The 23,352-nt window shown below is 45.7% G+C and overlaps 1 long non-coding RNA gene across 6 annotated transcripts in view; it reads right to left on the reverse strand.

The window, feature by feature from the left end:
- Window positions 1-20,987, reverse strand: part of LOC147352499 (uncharacterized) — a 116,927-nt gene extending 95,940 nt beyond the window's left edge. For 3 of the 6 annotated variants that reach the window (XR_015148222.1, XR_015148221.1, XR_015148224.1), the window contains exons 1-2: window positions 20,439-20,576; window positions 4,274-4,377 (exon numbers count right to left, since the gene is read on the reverse strand). This is a non-coding gene — a long non-coding RNA (uncharacterized LOC147352499). Of the gene's footprint in view, window positions 1-2,775; window positions 3,194-4,273; window positions 4,378-20,438 lie in introns of those variants that run through there. The other 3 variants (XR_015148225.1, XR_015148223.1, XR_015148226.1) reach the window with 3 other exon arrangements.
- Between the last annotated feature and the right edge of the window lie 2,365 nt (window positions 20,988-23,352).

Below are 23,352 nucleotides of genomic sequence, written 5' to 3' on the forward strand. Positions count from 1 at the left end.
CGCTCAGTTGTGTCCAGCTCCTTGTGACCCTGTGCACTGTAGCCCGCCAGGCTCCTCTGTCTGTGGGAGCCTCCAGGCAAGAACACTGGAGTGGGCTGCTATGCCCTCCTCCAGGGGATCTTCCCAACCCAGGGACTGAACCCACATCTCCTGCATTGGGAGGTGGATCTTTATCACTAAGCCACCAGGGAAGCCTCCAAGGACTTGAACTATGTGGTTTGCCACTCAGTGCAAGAAAGCATTTAAAACAGAGACTCTCTCCTACCCCAAATCTACCTTCTCTTCTTACTAAATATTTACCTATAAGCTTTGGTCAAAGTGCCAATGTACCAAACACTGCCAAAAGGAAAAGTTTGGTTTTCTTTTCCCATGTTCCCCCTTCTTCATGTTTGGAATGCTGGTTTAAGTAGGAAAGGCCCAGAGCTATGGCAGCCGTCTTGCAACCCTGAGGAAACAGCCAATAGAAAGTAAAGCCATGGTCTAGAACCTGGTATCAATGGAGCTATTACACCAGCCCTGGGACCACCCTCTCCTGAACTCTTTGTTCTGTGAGGGAACTGAATCTCAAGTGTTTAAGCCAGTGGTTCTCAAAGTATGTTCCCAGGCCCGCAGCACCAGCACCATATGGGAATATGTTACAAAGGCACATTCTCAGGCCCCAACCAGACCTATAAGAACCTGAAACTCTACAGGAGGGCCCTGCAATCTGAGTTTTACGAAGCCCCTTGGTGATTCTGATGTGTGCTACAGTTCGAGCACCCCTGGCTTAAACCACTGTTTATCAGCTTTTCTGAGACTCGGCTGAAAGCATTTACAACTGACACATTTCTTCACAGCATTCCTGAACTGCATGGGATATCAGGAGGCTGAGGGGAAAGTCGGGTGGCTGACATTCAGAAAATCAAAAGAGAGTTTCAAAGAGGAAATGCAACTCACAAAGGAAAACATAAATAAAAATTAAGCACTTCTAGCCATCAAAATAATCACAAATACAATTAAAAGGCTTGGAAATAATCATAAATACCATTAAAATCAAAAGACAACCAAAAGAAAACACTGGGGAGAATCATTGCAACAAACAGGACAACTCTCCAAATCCTCTCTTTGTCAAAAAGACAAAATGCGAAAACTATAAAGGAAAACAATAAAATCCTAAATAAAAAGACAAAAAACACACAAAAAATTTTACAGAATGGGAACTACAAATGGATAATTAAGAGGAAAAATGCTCAGCTTCTTAGTAATCAAAGCAACTGTGAATTAGTATGAAATAGACTGATCCATTGAGTTAGCAAAGATTGAATAAGAGAAACTTCTTGATAAGGTGAGGGTAGAATAGGATGAAGATGTTCCTGCACAGCCAGCGGGGGTGTTTAGATTGGAACTGCCACCATTCTGGAAAGCAACCAGGCCACATTCATCAAGAGATGGTTCGATGTTCATACTGTCTGAAATCAGGAATTCAACGTTCATTTGTCTAATCCAGAGGTCGGCAAAGGTCTGTTTTTGTATGGTCTACAAGCTAAGAATGGTTTTTACATTCTTAAAAGGTCGGAAGAAGAATGAGGAAACGGAAAGAAGAAAAAAAGAGGAAGGAGAAGAAGGAAAAAATGGGGGGAGGGGAAGGACAGAAAAAACAGCAAACAACAGAGGCCGCAGTGGGTACAGCTAAATCTATTTTCTATCTGCCTTTTACTGAAAAAAAAATGCGCCCATCCTTGACTGGTTAGTCTAAAGCAGGGTTGGCAACCTATGGCCCGTGGGTCAAATCCAATCAGCCACCTGTTTTTATAAGTAAAATTGTATTTGAACACATCCACACTCATTAGTTTGTAGCTAATGGCTGCTTTTGTGCTACCATGGGGAGCTGAGTTGTTATGGCAGAGATTTTATGGCCCACCAAACTTAAAATGTTTATTATCTGCCCTTTACCAAAAGTCTGCCAACTCCTGGTCTAAAGAACTAATCAGAAAGCTAGATTAAAATGTATGCACAGAGATGTTCATCACAGTGTTATTTACAGAAGACCAGTTAAACAAATGATGGATTATTTACCTGAGACGATGAGCAGGCATTTACCTCATACCCTTACGTCTTAAGGACTCAATAAGCAATAGCAATTATCAGTATCTATTTTCCCAGGCTCCAAAAATCACTGTAGACAGTGACTGCAGCCATGAAATGAAAAGATGCTTGCTCCTTGGAAGGAAAGCTGCGACAAACCTTGACGGCGTATTAAAAAGCAGAGATATCACTTTGCTGACAAAGGTCCATCTAGTCAGAGCCGTGGTTTTTCCAATGATCATATACAGATGTGAGTGTTGGGCCATCAAGAAGGCTGAGTGTGGAAGAATTGATGCTTTCAAATTGTGGTGCTGGAGAAGACTCTTGAGAGTCCCTTGAACAGCAAGGAGATCAAACTAGTCAATCCTTAAGGAAATCAACACTGAGTATTCATTGAAAGGACTGAAGCTGAAACTCCAATACTTTGGCCACCTGATGTGAACAGCCAACTCATTGGAAAGAGACCTTGATGCTGGGAAAGATTGAGGGCAGGAGGAGATGGGGGTGACAGAGGACGAGATGGTTGGATAGCATCACTGACTCAATAGACATGAGTTTGAGCAAACTCTGGGAGACAGTGAAGGACAGGAAGTCCGTGGGGTCACAAAGAGTCAGACATGACTGAGTGACTGAACAACAACGGTATATGGAGTCATTTTTGTGTGTTTTCAAAGAACTAGTCATAAAACAGAAAAGCAGGCTTTAGCAATACCTAAATCTGTTTCTTTTGTATTATTTCAATTAAAATTTAAAATATAGAGATGAAGAAGGAAAAAAGGAACTGAAAAGAACAAAGCAAAGCCGCATCAGTATACAGCTCAGGGAACTATAGTCCACACCTTGCAATCACCTATAATGGAAAAGAACCGAAAAAGAATATATTCAATACATACACAATAAGTTCCCTACAAGAACCTTCAAGTTGTGAGCTTTCAAAGAGACGAACATGCTTTCCATCGATGTCAGGCATGAATGACACTGCAGCTTGCCCTCCGTCTCCTATTGCTGACGGTCCTTCAGCTCTACCATCTCCCACCTCCAGTCAGTAACTCTTCTTGAGCATTCACTCGATGCCAGCCCCTGTATGCTGGCTATTATACTGTACCACTGTACTTTTCAAGGCACTGTTCTGTAAGATTTAAAATGTTTATTTTGGGGGGTTGTTTTTAATGTATTATTTGTATGAAAAGTATTATAAACCTATGACAGTACTGTGCTATATAGTCAATTGTGCTCATTGGTACCTAGGATAACTCTGTTGGGCTTATGAACAAATTGGACATACGAACACACTCTCAGAATGGAACTCGTTCGTATGTAAGGGATTTCCTGTACATAAATGTATCCCTGTGCTGTATACCTGAAACGAACATAACATTGTAAATTAACTATACTTCAGTTTTGAAAATGGGTAAGGGATTTCCCTGGTGGTCCAGTGAGAAGAATCTGCCTTCCAAAGCAGGGGACATGGGTTCACTCCATGGTCAGGGAACTAAGATCCTACATGACCCAGCAAACTAAGCCCATACCCTGCAACGAGAGAAGCCTGCGTGTGCTGCAACAAAGACTCAGCACAGCCAAAAAAACTGTTGTGTGTTTTTTTTTTTAATCTCATCAATAATTCTTTTAGGGTTACAGGATCCTGGATAACTTTTCATTTGCTCCCATCTACTTTTCAGCAATTTCCAAGTTTCCTGTAATGGGTGAATAGTGCTCTTATTATTGTTCAATTAAAAAGCCTTATTTCTCAGAAAGTAATTGAATTTGGAAACCCAGCTGAGGGCCAGGGGCAGGCTTTGGATCTAGTTGCTAGAGAAACCTGAACTGGGCTGCACAGCATGAGGAAAAGGCTGAGGAATGAAATTTGGAAAAAGAAGCCAGGGTGTGGTGTGAGACTGGGCCCAAAGCAGAGGCAAGCGGCCTGTGGAAAACCGCAGGGGCCACAGAACTTAGAAAACACAAGCAGGTCTAGCGAGGCTACTTACCGAATGGACCCCAGACTGGCCGCACTGGTACCACGGGTCAGAAGCGGACAGCCTCAGGCCCCGCCCCAGACCGCCTGCGTCAGGTGATGTGCGCGCATGCTCACGTCTGCGGAGCCAGAGCTGGTCTGTCTGGACTGTTAACCCTCTTCCATTCACAACCCTCCTCCATTCACCACCCTCCTCCTCCTCAGGCTTTCCCAGTAAATTCATTACACTTAAAATACCTTCCAAAGGGACTTCCCTGGGGGGGTCCAGTGGCTGGGACATCGCCTTCCAATGCAGGGGGCATGGGATCAATCCTTGGCCAGCAAGCTAAACTTCCATGTGCCTCAAGAGACCAAAACATAGAACAGAAGCAATGTTGGAACAAGTTCAATAAAGACCTAAAAAAAAAAAAAACTTGCAAGAGAGATTCCGCCCTTCCTCACGGATCAAAATGGAAGCTTCAAACAGATAGATGGGCAAACCACTCCCCCCCGCCCCCGCACGCACGCGCGCTCTCTCTCTCTCTCTCTCACATACACACAGACGCACACAGAGGCCAGGCTTGAGCAAACATCAGAAGCTGGAAAACACCTGAAGAGCAGCAGGGGTGTCATCCAGAGGCCCAGAGAGGCCTGTCAAGCCTCCAGGGACTTGTGTTCTAAGTCCCTTCAGTCCTGTCCGACGCTTTGCAACCCCATGGACCGCAGCCCACCAGGCTCCTCTGTCCATGGGATTCTCCACGCAAGAATGCTGGAGTGAGTTGCCATGCCTTCCTCCAGGCAATCTCCCCAACCCAGAGGTTGAATCCACATCTCCAGTGTCTCCGGCATCTGCAGGTAGGTTCTTTACCACTAGCGCCACCTCAGAAGCCCGTAAAGCCTCCACAGAGTAGCTGTTATTCTTGGGTCAAGCTTGAAAGGACCGCTGCAACACTAGGAGGGTTCCAAAGGCCATCCTTTTGCTGATTTCCCAGAAGACATTTTATTTCTCATTCAAATATCTGGAAGAGCCATTTCAGAGCTGGAAAGACCGGACACAGGATGAGAGGGGCAGAAAGACAGAGAGCAGTGAACAGGACTCGGGCCGTTGGCCTCCAGCAGTCCCTGTCAGCTTTCTGAGATGTCAACAAAGAGGGTAACCGTGGCCTTTCCACGGGGCCGAGAGCTGCACAGGCGTCATCGACGTGTGTGCCCAGCAGTCCACTGAGGTGGGGACTGTTGATATTCCCATTTGATAGAGGTGGAAACTGAGGCTCAGGGAGACTGAGTAGCTCACCAAGGGGTGACATAAGGAAGAGACGGAGTAGGGATTCAACTTGAGGTAGCTGACTCCCAAGGTCAAGTTTCTTCCCAGACATCAGTCTCCTGGAAGAATCACCTTTGAGTCTAACTGGTGAGTAGGGGAGACGGCTGCTGAGTGATCTTGTCAGGTGTGAGCAGCTCTGCTCAGAGATGCCCTGAGGTCCACAGCCTGTCCTGAGTCAGATCGATAAGCACCCGGGGTCAGACGAAAAGTCCTGCTTCCCCCAATGTCAGAGAGGGGTCTCTGCGGGGCCTGTGGCTGTTCAGATACCAGTCCCAACCAGAAAGCCTCCAGATCCTAGAGTAGCTGACCAGCTCTGGCAAGGAGGAGCTTCCCTGGTGGCTCAGATGGTAAAGAATCTGCCTGCAATGAAGGAGCCCCGGGTTTAATCCCTGGGTTGGGAAGATGCCTTGGAGAAGGGAATGGCTGCTGCTACTGCTGCTAAGTCGCTTCAGTCATGTCCGACTCTGTGCGACCCCAGAGACGGCAGCAGCCAACCAGGCTCCTCTGTCCCTGGGATTCTCCAGGCAAGAACACTGGAGTGGGTTGCCATTTCCTTCTCCAATGCATGAAAGTGAAAAGTAAAAGTGAAGTTGCTTAGTCGTGTCCGACTCTTTGCGACCCCACAGACTGCAGCCTACCAGGCTCCTCTGTCCATGGGATTTTCCAGGCAGGAGTACTGGAGTAGGGAATGGCTACCCCACTCCAATATTCTTACCTGGAGAATTCCATGGACAGAGGAGCCTGGTGGGCTACATACAGTCCATGGGGTCGCAAAGAGTCAGACACGACTCAGTGACTAACACTTTCACTTTCACTTCCTGGCAAGGAGGGGCCTGGAGAGAGAGGCAGGTCTCAGTCACTAGTGATATGTCAAAGCTTCCCAAAGCTGCACCAGATCAAGACGAAATAACACGAGAAGACTTCCTAGATGAAGCTCAGATGGTACAGACTGTGTACGTGTGTGTGTGTGTGTGTGTGTGTGTAAGAAGGAGCGGCATCCAAGACATAGAAGGAACCTAATGTCCATCGATAGATAACTGGATAAAGAAGATGTGGAACAAATACAAATATACACACAATAGAATACTACTAAACCATAAAAAAACAATGAACTGATGTCAGTTGCAGCCACATGGATGGACCTAGGGATTATCATACTAAGTGAAATAAGCCAGAGAAAGACAAATATCAAATGGTATCACTTATATGTGGAATTGAAAAAAAATGATAGAAATGAACATATTTACAAAATAGAAATGGACTCACAGACGCAGAAAACAAATTTACGGTTACCAAAGGAGGAAGGGGGTGGGGGAGGGATACATTGGGAATTTGGGATAACAGATATACATTATTATATATAAAATAAACAGTAAGTTTCCTTGGACGGCAAGGCGATCCAACCAGTCCATTCTGAAGGAGATCAGCCCTGGGATTTCTTTGGAAGGACTGATGCTGAAGCTGAAACTCCAATACTTTGGACACCCTTTGGAAAGAACTTATTCACTGGAAAAGACCCTGATGCTGGTAAAGATTGAAGGCAGGAGGAGAAGGGGATGACAGAGGATGAGATGGGTGGATGGCATCACCAATGAGATGGACATGAGCTTGCTTTAGCAGTTGGTGATGGACAGGGAAGCCTGGTATGCTGTAGTCCATAGGGTCGCAAAGAGTTGGACACAACTGAGTGACTGAACTGACTGGAGTCTGGAGCCCTGGGTTTGAAATCAAACTCTGCTACTTACTCTGTGGGGGCTTTCCCAGCGGCTCAGTGGGTAAAGAAGCTGCCTGCAGTGCAGGAGACACAGAAGACACAGGTTCAATTCCTGGGTTGGGAAGATTCCCTGGAGGAAGAAATGGCAATCCACTCCAATATTCTTGCCTGAAAAATCCCATGGACAGAGGAGCCTGGTGGGCTACAGTCCACGGGGCCACAAAGAACTGGACATGACTGAGTGATTAACCACACACTTACTGTGTGATCTTGGCTTGAACTCGTACGAGCCTCAGCTTTCTCACCTGTCAAAGGCGCATGTCATACCTGCATTATAAGGGCCACCACATGTGAACTGTGGAGCCAAACCACCTGGGTTTAAATCCTGCTTCCCCACCATTTATCAGGTATATATGAACTAGAATAAGTTCCTTGATTCTCTATGGCTCAGTTTTCTTCATCAAAAAAAATGGGAGTAGACACTACTTTAATGGGCTGTTGTAAGGTTTTAATGTGTTAATACAGGTAATACGCGGAGCACAGTCCACACAAGAAGGTGGTTTTTTTTAAAATATATACATATATATACATTTTTGGTAACTGTTAGGAAATATACATAAAACCCTAGCACAGGGTAGGGGCCTCACCAATGGTAGTTTTCCCTTCCTTGGCCATCCAGTTCCCCTCCTGTGTGTGACTCAAACTGTTGCTGTGTATTTGTCCTGGATTTTTCTCTAAATATCCGGATTGGACACGGCCAGTATTAGCAGGAACCTCTGGCTTTTCCTGTGCTTCCCCTCTGCCCACACGGACAGGGGCTCCTGGAGAGAAGCCCATTAGGCTGAACCCTCCAGGAAGGAGGTCAAAGATGAGTCATTCCAAAAATGCGCTTCTTGGCCGCCTGTGGCAGTCCCACCCCCACCCCACTGGTCCTCAGTGTGGATTCCAAAGACCCAAGGCAGCCAAGGGCACTAGGGGAGACCCAGGCCTTCCCTGCAGCAGGGAACGATCCTTCCCCAAAATGAGCATTAACTGTTCATCTCCAGCTACCCTATAGGAGCAGTATTGCTTTCTCCATTTCACTGATGAGGATACAAAGGCACAGAGAGGTTAAAACACTTGGTCAAAGTTACCCAGCAAGGCCGCACATGGGTCAGGTTCAAATCCAGGTCTTCCTTGATCCAAAGACTGGGAGCGTTCCACACTCTCTCCCTGCTGAACCATGTCACCATCAGTGCTGCCACTCACGGGCTCTATGAACTTGAGTAAATCCTCGCCCTTCTCTGCACCTCAGTATCCACAGTCATAAACGGGCAGGCTACCTGACAAAATAGTTGTTCATTCAGCAATCACTGACTGAGGGACTTCCCTGGTGGTCCAGCATTTGGCTAAAACCCCGCGATCCCAAAGCAGAGGGCTCCGGTTCAATCCCTGGTCAGGGAACTAGATCTCACATGTCAGAACTCAGAGTTTACATGCCACAAACTAAAGATCCCACACGCCATAACTAAGACCCAGCACAGCCAAATAAATAAAATTTAAAAAAAAAATCACCAACTGAGCCCAGAGCCATATTTATGGGGACGCTATTGAGGCTTCAGTTTCACAGCCCCTCCTGCACAGGCTCTTTCCAGGATCCTGAGAAGGGTCTGGTAATGTTATACACTTTTCTTAAAGAGGGTCCTCAGGCTCACAAAACCTGAGCCCAGCCCTGCTGCCATTGTGTGCCAGCAACATGCCACATTCCTTGGATGTGCGTGCATGCTAAGTCATTTGTCGTGTCTGACTCTTTGTGACCCTATGAACTATAGTCCACCAGGCTCCCCTGTCCACAGGATTCTCCAGGCGAGAATACTGGCTGGAGTGGGTTGCCATACTTGCCTCCAGGGGATCTTCCCAACCCAGGGATCGAACCCAGGTCTCCTGTGTCTCCTGCATTGACAGGCGGGTTCTTTACCACTAGCGCCACCTGGGAGGCCCTGCCCTGGATCGGGTGGGCACAAAGGGACACCAGGGGAGCCTGTGTGTGAAGTCCCCAGCAGCGGGCCTGACCCACAGCCCCTGAGCTGAGGGTAGCGGGCATTGCTACCTGTTTGTCTGTCTCTCCCCCGTTAGAATGCTAGCTCTCTGAGGACAGCGAACCTTGTCGGTTTTGTTTGTTGATGGTGCCCCAGAGCCCAGAACAGTGCCCGGCACGTGCTCAGAACCCAGTAAACATTCCCTGACCCTTGAGATGGTGCGGTTCAACTCTCCAGTTCACAGATGAGAAAACTTGTTCCAGAAGGTGTATCTTTCCCACGGTCGGGACCGGGCCCAGGGCCTCATCGCTCCTGTGAAAGGCTCTCTCTTACTTCTCGCTGCCTCTCTGGTGACTCACTCTGGGACCCGAAAGACATTTTTGGAATAAAAATCTAGGGAGCAACGCTGTGAGTAAGAAAAGCAAGGGAAGTGGCAGAGGGGGAAAGAGTAGGGTTGCCAGACTTAAAAAGAATGCAAGACACCAGTTGATTTTGAAACTTAGGAGAAACAAGTCCTATTTTAGTATAAGTCTGCCCCGAGCAACGTTTGGAGCATGTTTCTGTAACATTAAGAGTCACTGTTATATCCTGCGATAAATCATAATGGAAAAGAATATGAAAAAGAAGATACAGATGTGTATAACTGAGTCACTTTGCTGTACAGAAAAAATTAACACAACATTGTAAATCAACTATACTTTAAAAACAATTCAGATTTAAAAAACCTTTTGTAAATCTAAATAAATACAGGACTTCCCTGGTGATTAAGAATCCACCAGCCAATGCAGGGGACACAGATCTGATGCCTGGCCCGGGAAGATCCCACATGCCTCAAAGCAACCAAGCCCGAGGGCCACAAACAAGAGGAGCCACCACAGTGAGAAGTCCCAGCACCGCAGCTAGAGGGTAGCCCCCGCTCTCTGAAACTAGAGAAAGCCCACTCACAGCAACGAAGACCCAGCACAGCCAAAAATACACTGATTTTAAAAAAGAAAAAAATTTTAATAAATACATTTGAGAACAAACAAAAAAAGTCACTATTCATCTGAAATTCAAACTTGCCTGAACGTCCTGTATTTCATTCTGGCAATGTTGCCTTCGAATTCCATGGAACTGAGTTCAAATGCCTGCTCTCTGACAGACCATCGTAGGTGAGAATCTTTACTATTTAACACTTTAATTTCCTCATCTGCACACCGTGGCCAGTCCTAATTCCTCATGGACTTACTGTGAGCATCAGAGGAAATAATGTCTCTTACTACAAGCACGTGGTGGGTAGACCCTTTCAATGCTGGCTTTCCTCTCCTGTTTTTAAGACACCATTGAGGAACTCAGTGGGGAGACTGACTTGCCAGTTGTAAGATAACATGATAACTACAGCGTGGATACTTTTCCAAGCAGCACACTTGGACAGAATACGAAGTTATGGATCCTGTCTGCAGAAGGCAAACACCTCAGCCTTGGTATTTCTCAGCCTTATCAGACCCGATAATCCCTTTTCATAAACATTCTCAACGTCTCCTTTGCCTTTCTTAAATGAAACTCAGTGATAAAAATGATCCATTTACACAGAAACGGAAAAGACTTGATATTCGACCTGCAATTTAAATGCAAAATAAAAGGAGTGCAATAAAATAACACTTCAACACGCGAGTGCTTGGGCATGTGGTAGGGAGATGTTTGCAAAGACTAAGAAGAAATAAGTTTGGATTAAGAAGCTGGACAATATTTGAGGACTTCCCAGGAGGTAAAGTGGCTAAGACCTTGTGCTTCCACTGCAGAGGGCATGGGTTTGATCCCTAGTTGGGGGACTAAGATCCCACATGCTGCACTGTGGGGCCAAAAATGAATAAATAAGCAAAATTGATTTAAAAAGAAAGTTGGACAATATTAAATATTCAGTTGAACCATGTGAAACTGCTGATAATGGAACTGCTTTTGACCTATGAAAACGGAATTTCATATGATTCAACCTAACATTTAACATTCTAAATACAAGCAAACTAAATTCAACTATTGTGTGTGTGTTTAATACATGTGTATGTGTGTGAGTGAAATTCATCAGTCATGTCCGACTCTTTGGGACCCCATGGACTATACAGTCCATGGAATTCTCCAGGCCAGAATACTGGAGTGGGTAGCCTTTCCCTTCTCCAGGGGATCTTCCCAACCCAGGGACTGCCTGGCATTGCAGGCGGATTCTTCACCAGCAGAGCCACAAGGGAAATCCAATACATGCGTATATCATACCACGAACCAACAGCTACACACATGGGCAGGTGCACATGTGCTGTTGACTCAAATACCATAAATACCATCACCATCTGGGTTGTGATTTTCCATACTGATGGTCCACTCTTCTAAAAATCACAAACAGCTCAAAACACATCATCATCTCTTGTTTTGCCTAGTAGCTGCACTTCTGAAAAATAAAGCCTGTCTTCTTTAAATGCAAAAGCAAAACAGTGCACTTTGTTGAAGGTCTCAAAACCCTTAACCCAGTAATTCTAAGAATCCTCTTCTAAGAATTCCACTTCTAAGAATATATATAAGTAAACAATCCATTAAAACCTCTGTGCACAGAAAGCTCGGTATAGAAAGATGGAACTAATGACATATCAACAATAGGGAAATGAGCAGTAAATGATGTATACTTTCTCTGTGGTCTAGGACCTAGCCATCAGAGATGAACTGTTGGCAGCTGTTGAAGGGCATGGGTGCCTTGGGGATTTTTTTTCCCCTTTGCTTTTCTCGTTTTCTATAATGATTTTCATTCCCATAGTAATTGGAGGAAAATCAACTTGAGGAAAAACAGAGGACCATAAAGCCCCTGGTTGGAATCCCTTCCCTTTCATTACTTTGCACAAATAGTGGATGGAGGGAAAAAAAAAAAAATCTCACATATGCACCCAAGCTACAAAATGAGACCAGTGGCCCCATCAGCTCACCAAGAAGGCTGAGCACGAGCTGAGGCCAAGCCCTCTGGTGACCTGTGGTAGTGGCCGCCAAACTGTACCTGCAATCTGGGGGCAACCACGCTGAAGATATCTAAGGGGGAGTCGTACAGGCAAGATACAGCCCAGGCTGGGCCCTCGTTTGCGCCAATCAAGTGTGAAAAGGAATCAACAAGAAGATAATCGGAGGCTATCAAGCAAAACAAACTCAAAAGACAACAATCAGCCAAGAAACAGACACTGGAAAAGACGGGGGACAGGAAATCAGATGAAGCATGCCTTTCTCAGGTGTGTTTGGGCAGATCGTCTGAAATTAACTATAAAATATGGCCACTCATCCATCATAGAGCTGGCCTCTGTGGTCCCAGTCACCATAAACAGACCAGTTCCCATGTGGTAACTCTGCTTTGCTGGAGCATACTCAGGAAAAGATTATAAAATATCTCAACACAACGAATGAGGTAAAAAAACTATCACCATTTTACAAAATATTTTATATTTCACTAGCATCTATCAATCTTTAACTTTTGGTAAACATTATATCCTATTTCAGGGATTTTGAGATTTGGGACATTTAATAAATACTACATGTCTTTTCTCAAATTATCTTTTTATTTAAAGGTTTTTTTCCATTGTCTAATTTTCAGAAGAGCTTATTCAAATTATTACCTGAATTTCTCTAAACTCCCCAGCTTACATATGTGCCAAAAATGAATGTATTTATTTATGTAAGGGTAATTTGGATTTCAGTTCTTATGTTTTAGAGATCCAGCCTAAACACACAGCACTTTTATCCTCATTGATGCCTTTATAAATCAGCATTATAAGCTAACAACTGATATGACCCATAATCTCTTGATCAGAAGTTGCTACCTTTGTGCTGGCTTTTAGGACAATTTCCTAAATGAAGGAGGCCATTCCATACTTGACTCTTCTTCATCTGACTGACTTTATTCTGAGTTCTGAGAAAACATTCATACTGGATTCTTACTGGTTACAATTTGTACTACTTCAAATATAATCATCCAATTTCTTAAGTACAGATTCCAGCCTGTACTGAGATAAATGTTCCCTGGTTGTCCTTTGTCAACAGTCTCCTCGTTGCTACAGTTCCCTGGTTGGAGTGTCATAAGCTTACTTTAAGAAACATTTTGTGACCTGGGGACCCATCTGTCATCTGGAGATACTGTTTTCATTTTAATTACAATTTATAATCTTAAACAAACTGAAAGCCTATTACCACTAATGATTTGCTACTATGTTGCCATGTTAAGATTAATCAAAACCTACAATTACAGTAAAAAAAAAAAAAAAATTTTACAAAGGAAAACATAGTTCAAGCCATATGCAAAGTGCTTAGTTAAGTAAATGGATTGGTAAGCAGCATGGCACAGTGGTATTTGGAGGCTGATCCCTAAACCGTTTTTTTAAGTCTTTATTGAATTTTTTACAATATTGCCTCTGTTTTATGTTTTGGTTCTTTAGCAGCAAGATACAAGGGATCTTAGCTTTCCCACTGGGGATCGAACCCAACCCCTCTGCATTGGAGGGTGAAGTCTAAACCTCTGGACTGCCAGGAAGTCCCATGATCCCTAAAAGTTTTATGGACTATATATGACCTGAAGTTTTCTTCCCAACTTTCTTACTTTTTCAGAACATGTTTTTGAGGCTTAAGAAAGCACTTGTTAAACCACATTTTCTTAAACACACGTACACACGCAACTTCCAAGTAAAATCTCTGGAATGGTTCAGGAATGTTGCCCATTACAAACAGAAATTTGTTTTTAACATGAAAACTAACAGATACTTGGCTCTGTCCAGGTTTGTTTTACCCAAAAAAGTACTGAATGCAAATTGTATATGTAAATCTGAGATCTATTGCCAACTTTTAAAAATAGGCTTTTAAAGGGTTCTTTTAAAAAATCAAGTGTTAAAAAAGTGAGACCACTTTTGCAAAAGTTAATATATACCTATACACACAGAAAAAAATTTGTAAAAAAAAATTCCAAATATTAATGCCAAATAGCTCTGGAGTTTATGAGCCTGGAGGACATGGTCTTTTTTACACCTTTCTGTAGCACCTAAACTTTTATAGTGATTCTATATTGCTCTTATAATCAGGAGGGAAAAAAAATCAATAATCCATTTTTTATTTTCAAAAATGATAAAGGAGGGGAAATAGCTAATGAAGGTGAGAGTTGCCCACAGGCCTGGGAGCTGGAAGGAACCAGAAGGACTAATTGGGAAACGGCATGGGCTGACCCAGACAGTCATGGCTCCTCAAACAGTCTCTGAGGAGAAGAGCCAGGCGCACAAGCAACCTTGGAGTCACATGGCTCCAGAAAGAGCCAGACATGTGCCTCAGGGACCAGCGGTCCTAGGAGGAGGGCCCTGCCCTACATACAAAGATCACTTGGATCCAGTCCTTGGAGAAGAATCCAGTGTAGAAGAGCCAAAGAAAAACATGGTGACATCAGTGAAGAACAAACCACTAGTATAATTCGCAACATCTCCTAGAAATTAGAGGAAAAAACAATGAGACAGTGTCATTGCCCTCCACCTGAGAAAAGAACAAAGAATTTTAGAAGGCTGGTGAGGGTGTGTGGAGACTAACATTCACTCACGGCTGGTGGGAATTATTATATGACTATGTGCTCCTGAAAAGCAACTGTACCAATCGTTGAAAGATACTCACATCCTTTTGTAATTCCCTTTCTAGAAATCTACCCTAAGACACACGTAAAATGCTTTATTGTCAGAGATAGTCATTGCAGTATGATTTATAATTTTTTAAAAAGGAAATAACCTGAATACTGTCCCACAATAGTTAGAATGGTGATTTTCGATATAACTCTCAATGGGCATTATGGAGCCATTAAAAACAAGGTTTATGGAGCCTTTATAATAAACACATAGGGGAATGTTTATGTTGCCATGTTAAATGATACAGTAGGATATAATATTGTATATAGAATACTATTTTAACTACATAAAAGTTCACATAAACCAGGAAGAAATGCTCTAAAACTTTACACAGTTCCCTGTAGATTGGTTGGGTTATGAATGGGTTTATCTTTTAAAAAATAATTTATTTTGAAATAACTTCAGGCTTACAGAAAATCTGTAAGAAAAATAAAAACTGTCATATTCCTTTTACTCAGGTTTCCAGTGTCACCATTTTTCTACACTTGCTTCACTGCCTGCATGTGTGCACACAATCTTTTTTTTTTTTTTTGGCCACACCGCACAGCTTGTGGGATCTTAGTCCCCCAACCAGGAACTGAACCCAGACTCTCGGCAGTGAAAGCGCAGAGTCCTAACCACTGGACCACCAGGGAATTCCCCACACAGTGCTTCTTCACACACATACAATATCTGCAATCCTTAGTCTTTCTCTGAACCACCCGAGTATCCTAAAAACAAGAATACTCTCCAGCACAACCTTCCCAATTGAGAAATCAACACTGGCACAGCACCGCCCTCTAACCTTTGCCCCACTCACCCTTCACCAGCTATCCCGCTGTCTCTTTTTCCTTCCTGGTCCAGGATCCAACCTAGGAATACACTTTGCCGTTAGTTGTCATGTCTCTCCATTCTCCCTCAAACTGCAACATTTCCTCTCTTTTTCCCCATCTTTCATGTCTTTCTTTGACAGCTGTTTGTTTGTTTTTTACAGAGTGTAGATCTTTCATTTTATAGGGTATCCCCAACCTGAGGCTGACTGTTGTTTCCTCTCGATGAGACTTAGGCTATGCCTTCTTGGCAGGAATAGCACAGAGACGAGGCTTTATCACCTAAGGCGGCCCGTGACCCCAACCTATTGGGCCCTGGTTCATTTTGAACACCTGCTCAGATTGGTGTCTGCCAGGTTTTTCCCTTTGTAGTTGGGAAGTATTTTCTGGAGATACATTCCAGCATCACACCCAAACTATTCTTCAAACATTCACCTGCCGGTCTCAGCATTGTTGCCAAGTCCAGCCTGAATCAACCATCACTGCTGTTGTTCGGTTGCTAAGTTGTGTCCGACTCTTTGCTGCCCCATGGACTGTAGCCTGCCAGGCTCCTCGGTTTTCCACTATCACCATGATGGGTACCTAATGTGGACTTTTCCTATTCCCGTCAGTAATTGACAATCTTTTATAATAAAGAAAGAGCTGACCTCCCCTCCTATTAATTTTTTTAAATTTACTTAACTATATCCATATGGTCAGGACTTCCCTGGTGGTCCGGTAGTTAAGAAACTGCCTGCCAGTGCAGGGAACACGAGTTCGATCCCTGGGTCTGGGAAGATCCCACATGTCGTGGGGCAACTAAGCCTGTGTACCACAACTACTGACCCCCGCTCCACAAAAAGAAAAGCCACTGCAAGGAGAAGCCTGCACACGGCAACTACAGAAAGCCCGTGTGCAGCAATGAAGACTCAGCACAGCCAAAAATACGTAAGTAGATAAATAAAAATTTTATTAAAAAAGAAGAAAGAAACCAAGAGCTGGGAGCTTGGTGTGTTCACCACACCTAGAATTGCTTCTAGGTCCTCTACAAATTATTTAATAGGAAATTCATGCACATATGTAAGTATATGTACAAACACCTATCACTGTGTATGTGAATAAGTTTGCATATATATACACACACACACATACACACACACAGAGGCTTCCCAGCAGCTCAGTGGTAAAGAATCCACCTTCGGTTCAGGAGCTGCAGGAGATGAGGGTTCGATCCCTGGGTTGGGAAGATCCCCTGGAGGAGGGCATGGCAACCCACTCCAGTATTCTTGCCTGGAGAATCCCATGCACAGAGGAGCGTGGAGGGCTACGGTCCATAAGGTCACAAAGAGTTGGACATGACTGAAGCGCCTTAGCACACATACATATACACGAAATTCGTAAGTGTTAATGTGTGTATAAATATGTATATGTCAGTGAGGTTATTCCTATGCAGCCCTTTCAGGGTTCTTTCTAGACATCCCCCTTTCCATGTTTGCAAATCACCTCTCTAACTGTGAGACACTTGACTGCGATTAGCCTCGATTTATTCATTTATTTGCTCAATGTAACCAGTCTCTCAGCCACACCAGCTGCCTTCTCCGCCCACTGCCCCTGCACGTACCCTACCTCCTCAGCCAGCGGCCACACCAACACCTCTGCGAAGCCCTCCACACACCCCACTTCTTCAAACACCAGGCATGCCTATACTTCTGAAAAATATTGGTTTTATGTATTATCAAGTCCCACCTGTTTTCTTCTTTTTAATTGATGTTTTAATGTGAACGCCACTTAAGATGCACTACCTGCTTTCCTGAGGTGGCTGAGTACCAGCATCTCCCCATGGTTATATCACTTGCATCCCCAGATGCGATTAAGTGAATGGAGCTAGAATCAATCGTTAGAACAACGCACCCCCACAGGCTTCCTTTTCTCCGCCACCTGCACTCCCTCTGTACCTCCCCCAACCCTAGGCAGCAACTCCCAGGGATGTGGCCCTTCTAAGGGCCTCTCTGCCTCTTGAGAGGGTCCCTTGCAGGGACCCTGAGGGCCTTTCATAGCTCACCCCTCCTGGGTCCTTCTCCATCAATCTGGAAGGTGATCCCCACTACCCACTCCTCTTCTTTCTCATCCTCACAGACCCAGCACTGAAGAAACCAAACCACGTCAAACCCAGAAGAGTGTGGGAGGAAGCATAAAGGACACACAGGTCTGCCTTGTCAAAAGGGGCTCCTTCCTTAGACAGCTTGAAAGTCACAGTGTTGCTTATGAATGAGCTGGAAGCTTCAGAAAGATGGCAGCAGCAAAAGCAAGACATGGAAGGTTCTGGAATCAGAATCTAAGGGCCGGGGTAGGCACGTTGGGCTACTGTACACAGAATAGCCAGAGGGGTCCCTAATTCCCCGACAAGCTACCCTGCAAGCAGAAGTCACCCTCGAGGCAGGACCTGCCTCCCCCACACACACCAGGGCAGGACCACAGGGGTCCTCCAGTCCTCCGGATATACTGGGCCCCAATCCACTCTTCCTGGCCAGACTGAGCACACATGCAGCGCAAGTCCACCCTCTGTTCAGGAAGCCCTGAAGGTAGATCCGGCCCCGGCTCCCACGCGGTCTCCCAGCCACACTCAGCCAGGAAGGGAAGTCAGAGTCTCCCGAGTCTCCTGCACTGGTAGGCAGATTCTTAACCACCGCGCCACCTGGGAAGCCCCTACATGGAACATTACTCAGCCATAAAAAAGAATGAAATAATGCCATCTGCAGCAACATGGATGGACACAGAGATTATCGTAAGTGAAGTTAAGTCAGAAAGAGGAAGAAAAATACCATACGATATCACTTACCTACAGAATCTAAAATATGACACAAATCAACACACCTACAAAACAAAAAAGACTCACAGATATAGACAGAAGACTTGTGGTTGCCAAGAGGGGAGGTGGGGTAGAGGAGGGGAAAATTGGGAACTTGGAATTAGCAGATGCAGACTAGTATACACGGAATGGATAAACAAGGTCCTATCGTATAGCACAAAGACCTATAGTCACTATCCCGGGATAAACCATAACGGAAAAGAAAAACCATATGAAAAAGAATATATCCGCGTGCATTACTGAGTCACTTGGTTGTACAGCAGAAATTAACACAACATTGTAGATCAACTATACTTCAGTAAAATGGAAACAAAACACTGAAGCATCAGTTTGGGTCTCAAGCCTAACAGCTTTCTCAGGGAATTGACACCACTGGCTCTCTCTGACCTTCAGACTCAGAGGGAACGACACCCTGAGCTCTCCTGGGTTCTTAATCTCACTGACTCACCTGAAGATCTTAGGACTTGTCAGCCTCCATAATCACATAAGCCAGCTCTTTGTAATGAATCACTTCATCTGCACACACACACCCTATTGCTTCTATTTTTCTGGAAAACCCTGACTAGTACGGTGGCCCAGAGAGAGGCAGTGACTTGTCCCAAGCTCCTCAGCATTGCAGAGGAAGACACAGGTGCCCAGCTTTCAAGCACAGCCTCCTCCTATTCCCCCTCACCCCAATTCACAAGGACTGGGACCCTCGTTACAGAACAGCACCCCCTAGCGGCTTCAGCCAAGGTGGGTCCCGCCCAAACAGACTGGACATCCACTCAGGACACCAGGATGGAGCATGAGTGTGCAGAGTCACAAAGACCTGGGTTGAAAATCCAGCTCCTCTGCAGACTAGCTCTGTGGCCTCAGCACTTTGCCACACCTCTCCAGGCCTCGGTGAGCACCTCTGAGCACTCCCATTTTAATGGGAATCATATCACCACAAAGCTGTTGGAGAATTAAACAAGACACTGGTAGTCCAGTAACCAGCACAGGGCCTTGTCCATCAGTGAATCCCAGGGGGTGTTCTTTCTGTCCCCTACTCTGCTGTTGTTTTGTTGTTGTTATTTAGCCATTAAGTCGTGTCTGACTCTTGTGTGACCCCGTGGACTGTAGCCTGCCAGGCTCCTCTTTTCATGGGATTTCCCAGGCAAGAATACTGGAGTGGGTTGCGATTTCCTTCTCAAGGGGATCTTTCCAACCCAGAGATCAAACCCGGGTCTCTTGCATTGCAGGCAGATTCTTTGCCACTGAGCCACAGGGGAAGCTCCTACTCTGTTAATTCTCCCTTAATCTCACCAGGTGATTGAGAACCATTGACCTGGGGCAGTGGTGAAAATCTGTTAAGTCCATTAAAGTCACCTGAAAAGGCTTTGAAACATACCAAGGTCAGGTCTGTGCTGCTCCAGGGCCTCTAGTTTTTAACCCCGTATCCCCCAAGGAGGATACTCAAGTGCAGTCAGGGTGAGAACGTCTATGCAATCACCAGAATTTCTCACCCTTCATGCTCCCAGAAAACTAAGCTGGGAGGACTCATAAGGGGGCCTGGGGCTTGGCATGGGGCCAGTCAAAGGCAGCTCCCTATCCCTTCATGGCCTGATCTCTCTGTCCTGTGATGCCAAGATGAAACTCTCCTCCTCTGCGTCCCTGGAGGGGCTGAGCCTCATAACCTGGGCGGCACTCCCAGTGGAGACACTGAACATCAAACCTGCCTGATGCCTCCCAGGTTCAGTTCCTTCATCTGCAGGGTGGGGAAGCATACACTCACAGGAGAAAAACCCCAGCACAGTTCCCAGCTCCAGGACCACGTCTGAAGTTCAAGGCTTTCCATCACCCAGCCGCCTCCCGCATCTCCAGTCTCCTGCCTTCCCACCTGCACACATGCTGCCCACTTTGCCTAGAATGTGCTCACTTTTGCTACCTGAAAACTCCTACTCATATTTCAAAGCCCTACTCAACTGTCATCCCCCACTTGGCAGACTCCTGTAAATCAGGGCTCTCAGAGACTACAAAAGCCCAATTCAAGCTTCACAATGCAGAAAAGTGATGTTTTTGGCTTTCCCACCTGGTATCCAGTCATTCCTCTCCTTGCTTCCACCTTGTCTTCACTCTCCAGCGGGCTCACTCCACATGGTGACTAGGTGGCCAGCAGCATCTCCAGCCTCACAGCCCACCAGTGAGCAGCCCCAGCAGCATGGGAGTGTCCCTGACCCAGTAGTAATTCCAGGCCTAGGCCCGAGGTTGCTTTCACTGGCCTGGCTTGGATCCCATGCTTCTCTCGGAACCCAGTGGTTGGTATCAGAAATGTTCTGATGGGCCAAACAGGCTGGAGGTGGCGTGTGCTCAGCCTCGGAGCCTGAGGATGAGCTGGGCCCACCTCCAACCAAATGCAGGGAGAGCAGGAGCTGTGATTCCCAAAGGGATTCTGGAAGCAAATACCAGATGGAGGAACAGGAACTCGGGAACTTGGTAAAATCAATCTGCAGCCTCCAGCCTGCCAGGGTCAGGAGCCCTCCTCTCCACTCTGGAAGGCTCCGAGTGCCCCCACATCAGAGCAGAGCAGTCACTGCGTGGACTTGGCCTTGCAACCGCGGCTGCAGAACGGAGCTCTGTGAGGCAGAGGCAGTAGCCTAGACACATTTAAAACAACCATCAAGATGGCAAATCTCTGACAGCTGAGCAGGTTTCTCCTTGACTGGGGAATTAAGCTCCCTGGGGCCAGGCGGTCTCTGTATAGAGAACACCTGTGAAAGGTGGACACTGGATGGTGGGAAGGAAGTCAGGGAGAAGAGAGAGCAAAATGGCTCCTTTGGATAAAATCAGGAATTTGGCAGCCCAGTAAGGAGCTGGTGGGAAGGCCTGAGACGGAGGGGAGGAGAGAAAGCTGGGGAACACCTTGGGAGGCAGACTGGAGGCCATGAGGCAGCCAGTGTCTCCCAGAGGCTGGAAGAAGACAGAGCGTTGAGAGTTAAGGCTGGGCTGAGCGGGCCATCCCCCTTCTGACTCCTTCAGGTTTTCAGTGAAAGTGAAAGTTGCTCAGTCATATCCGACTCTTTGGGACCCCGTGGAATTCTCCAGGCCAGAATACTGGAGTGGGTAGCCTTTCCCTTCTCCAAGGGATCTTCCTGACCCAGGAATCAAACCAGGGTCTCCTGCATTGCAGGTGGATTCCTTACCAACTGAGCTAGGTTTTCAGTAATCATCTGCTAATACCCCACAGCCTGTGCTGGCAGCTGATGAATCAAGGGAAAATTCCAGATTCTTTGGTAGACTCCATACAGGGAGGAGAAAAGAAACCAGGTCTTGGAGGAGAGGTGTAGCAAAAGCAAGACTTCCGTGGAAATGTTCTAAATGCCACTGAATTACACATTTTAAAAGTTAGAATGGTAAATTTTATGTGTATTTTATCACAATCTCTTTTAAAAAATTTTTTTAATTGGAGGAAAATTGCTTTACAATGTTGTGATGGTTTCTGCCATACAACTACACAAATCAATCATAATTGTATATCACCTCCCTGATATGATTTGAAATGAGAACAGACTCATTTGAAAACACCCTAATGTTGGGAAAGACTGAAGGTGGGAGGGGAAGGGGACGACATAGGATGAGACGGTTGGATGGTATCACCGACTCAATGGACATGAGTCTGAGTAAACCCCAGGAGTTGGTTGATGGACAGGGAGGCCTGGCCTGCTGCAGTCCATGGGGTCACAAAGAGTCAGACATGACTGAGAGACTGAACTGAACTGAATCACCTCCCTCTTGAACTCCCTCCCCTCCCCAATCCCACCCCTTTAGCTCATCACAGTCTTTTTTAAAAATGACAATGATCTACATCAGTGGTACCCAACCTTTTTGGCACCAAGGACTGGTTTCACGGGAGACAATTCTTCCACGGACCTGGAAGAGGGGGTGGTTTGGGGATGATTCAAGTGTATTCCATTTACTGTGCACTTTATTTCTATCATTATAACATCAGCTCCACCTCAGATCATCAGGCATTAGATCCCAGAAGCTGGGAGGCCCCTGACTACATGGTCAGGCGTTGGGGGATGGAACAGAGGAGAATTCAGTAGACAGAGGGAACCAAAGCTAGACACAGCATGTGGACGCAGTGTGGGGAAGGAGAGGGTGGGAGGAATTGCAAGATTAGGACTGACATATATACACCACCATGTGTTAAACAGATAGCTAGTGGGAAGCTGCTGTATAGCACAGGGAGCTCAGCTCTGCGCTCTGTGATGACCTAGAGGGGTAGGAGGGAGTAGGGGGGAGGGAGGCCCAAGAGGGAGAGGACATGTGTATACACACATATATATAGCTGATTCACTTCAATGTACAGCAGAAACTAACACAACATTGTAAAGCAATAAAATTAAAAAATAAAAAACAAGAAAAAAAAAGTGAGAGGTCCCAGAAGAGAAACCTAGACGTGGGACAGGGGCTTCAGTAAATCCACCACCACGCACACACTTGACTTGGAACCGGCTTTCTTAACCTTTAAGGAGAAGGGCGCTGTCACATGGCTCAAACACAGGCATTGTTTGGCTGTCACATGGTTCCATTCCACTAGCTTTGACCTGATGGTAAACCTAATACCGTATCTTATTGATTCCAAGATGCCCACCTTTCCACAACCCTGAAATTGGCATGCACCTTACAGTCAGCAGTACTGCACAGCTGGCAGCATTATTTCTTTGTCAGCACCTGAAATGACAACGCTTCTTACCATCATCATCAGATCTTGGGTTCTGTGGAATCCTGTCAAGAAGGAGAACAAGAGCCACGTGGTTTGTTTTCTCTGTGGTCTGTTTCAGGGAAGGGAACTTGGACAGATCCGCATCCTCATAGAGCACAGAGACATGCTGACTGTAATACTGTGGGCATTGATTCCATCAGCCTGCTGTCCCACCACTTCTATTTTATTAAGTCTGACCCAGGCCTGCACAGCTGGGAAAGACGTGTCTCAGAAACGG

This window comes from Bos grunniens, chromosome 19 (assembly GCF_055505025.1).
Source record: "Bos grunniens cultivar Pamir isolate PY7600 chromosome 19, Bosgru_T2T1.0, whole genome shotgun sequence".
Lineage (NCBI taxonomy): Eukaryota > Metazoa > Chordata > Mammalia > Artiodactyla > Bovidae > Bos > Bos grunniens.